At 50.6% G+C, this 2,500-nt stretch overlaps 1 protein-coding gene across 16 annotated transcripts in view; it reads right to left on the reverse strand.

The window, feature by feature from the left end:
• The window catches only part of ncam1a (neural cell adhesion molecule 1a), a 254,269-nt gene that overhangs the window by 11,070 nt on the left and 240,699 nt on the right, over nt 1-2,500 (reverse strand). The gene's annotated exons all lie outside the window — the stretch shown is intronic.

Genomic DNA, 2,500 nt, shown 5'->3' on the forward strand with positions numbered 1-2,500 from the left:
TTTTCTGCCTGATGGCGGCGCTATGAGGGCCTGAGGAGGAGGAGGTGGTCGTACACCTCTGTGTAATAGAACAGAATAATATCAAATGTTCTCCCATAGACGTCGAAGTTTAAGAGGAGTTACCATGAATACTTTAAGATCTTTAAATGTAGTTTTGGAATAGGTAATATCAGCAATATTTCCTTTAAGAATGTATTTATATATTTTTTATATAAGCTATTATATAATTAATTAATTAATTAATTAATTATAATTTATATAAAACAGTGTTAAAGCAGGTTTGGATGTAAGGTTACTAATTATAATTTATAATGCATTTATAAAACAGTGTTAAAGCAGGTTTGGATGTAAGGTAACTAATTATAATTTATAATGCATTTATAAAACAGTGTTAAAGCAGGTTTGGATGTAAGGTTACTAATAATAATGTATAATGTGTTGATAATGTGGGAAGAAAGACGTCTCGGAGAAAGATGTGTCCTTCGTGGATTCCCCCTGAGGCAGACCTGAGTGAGGGCACGCAGGTGCACATGCAGTACCACAGCTCAACCAGCAGAGGGAGACAGTTTAGGACTAGGGCTCCAAAGCGCCTTGAGACATGTCTATCGTTAATGGGTGCTATATAAATTAATCAAATTGAATTGAATTTGAATTGAATGGACAGCGTAGTCTGAAAGCAGCGGCTGGTCTGAATTATTAATAATAATAATAATAATAATTTATTTTATATTTCTCCTCGGCTCCACATTAACTCCCTTCTCGACTCCCTTCTAGACTCTCAGCTCTCTGACCGCCGCTGGGCTAGTTTGAATAATTACACAGCTGAAACACACGCCATGCTACTTGGCCTCACACACAGCTGAAACACACGCCATGCTACTTGTACGAGTGAGTGAGTGTGTGTGAGTGAGTGAGTGTGTGTGGTAAGGTCTCACACACAGCTGAAACACACGCCATGCTACTTGGCCTAGTTAGACTCTGTGCTCAGTCTTCAGTGGCTGTAAAAGGGCCTTACTGTGGTACAGCTGAAACACACACATGAACAACCTACATACATGCAATCTCTGAAGACAGCTGGCCCTGGGATTGGGTCTGGTAATTGAACCAGGGATTAGAGAGAGAGAGAGAGAGGGAGAGAGAGAGTGGGTGGGTGAGGGAGTGAGAGAGCGAGAGAGAGAGGGGGTGGGTGAGGGAGTGAGAGAGAGAGAGAGAGAGAGAGGGAGAGAGAGACAGAGAGGGTGGGTGAGTGAGTGAGTGTGTGTGAGTGAACAAGCGAGTGAGTGAGTGAGTACTGCAAAAAAGGGATCACTGATGTGAAGTGAAGTGAAGAGGTGTGTGTGAGTGATGGAGTGATGTAGGCTGAGGGTGAGGGACGGGGACTCTGAAACACACACACACACGCACACACACACACACACACGCACGAACACACACACACACAGACGAACACACACACACACGCACAAACACACACAGACAGACGCTACACAGAGTCTATAGGGTGTCATACTCGTTGTGGCCACCGGGGGGCGCTGCTGTGCTGGTCGGACTGCCCCGTGCGTCTGTGGAAGGGGGCGGTGCCACGTCTACCTGAGAGTCCTTACTGCTGGGCACACTCTGGGCGGAGTCAGCCACGCGCGCTCCGACCCCTGGAGCCTCATTGGCCATTGCCTGGTTGGGGGAGGGGCTTGGGGCAGCCGACGGCGCTTTAGGAGCTTCCGTGGCGTCGTTGGTGAGAGGGGCGGAGCCAGTGGCAGGAGCGGGAGCGGGGGTGTCGCTCAGGTCAACCAGAGGGGCGACAGCGGGGGTTTTGGGGGTGCTGGCTTGGGCGACGGGGGCGAGGACAGGTGCGGGGTCGGGGTGGTCTTTGGGGTCCGCACTGCTGGAGGAGGTCAGAGGGGTGGAGTCGCTAGCGAGGGCGGTGCTGTCAGACGCCATGTCAGACGTGATGGAGGCGGGGGGGAGGAGGTCAACTACTGTGGCCGTGGTGTCAGCCGCATGCCTGTTAGAGGAGGGAGGAGGAGGAGGAGGAGAGGAGAGAGAGAAGAGGAGAGGAGAGGAGAGGAGGAGGGAGGGAGGGAGGGAGGGAGGGAGGGAGGGGGGACACGTGCGACCGCAGACACAAGGAGAGGTGGGGGTTGAGGGTTGGGGTTGGGGTTGGGGGTAGAAGGTAGAGGGTAGAGGGGAGTGAGGGTAGAAGCCAAGGCAAACAGACATCCAGTGTGAGTGCACCATGCAATCAGGACAGGCAGAGAATCAGAAGTCAGTCAACATGTTAGCACATCTCAGGAGGGTGGGTATGTGAGGGGTGTGTGTGTGTGTGGGGGGGGGGGGGGGGGGGGGGACATGTTATTTCAACAGAATATAAAGACAAAGTAAACCCAAACTTGACAGGCATGTCCATCTCTGTGCTATTTGAGTGCAGAAGCAGTAATGCATTAAAGCAGTAATGCGACAGAGAGCTTGCATCCGTTCGAGACGCCGTGCCACTCCCACACCA

The sequence above is a fragment of the Clupea harengus genome, chromosome 8 (genome assembly GCF_900700415.2).
Source record: "Clupea harengus chromosome 8, Ch_v2.0.2, whole genome shotgun sequence".
Lineage (NCBI taxonomy): Eukaryota > Metazoa > Chordata > Actinopteri > Clupeiformes > Clupeidae > Clupea > Clupea harengus.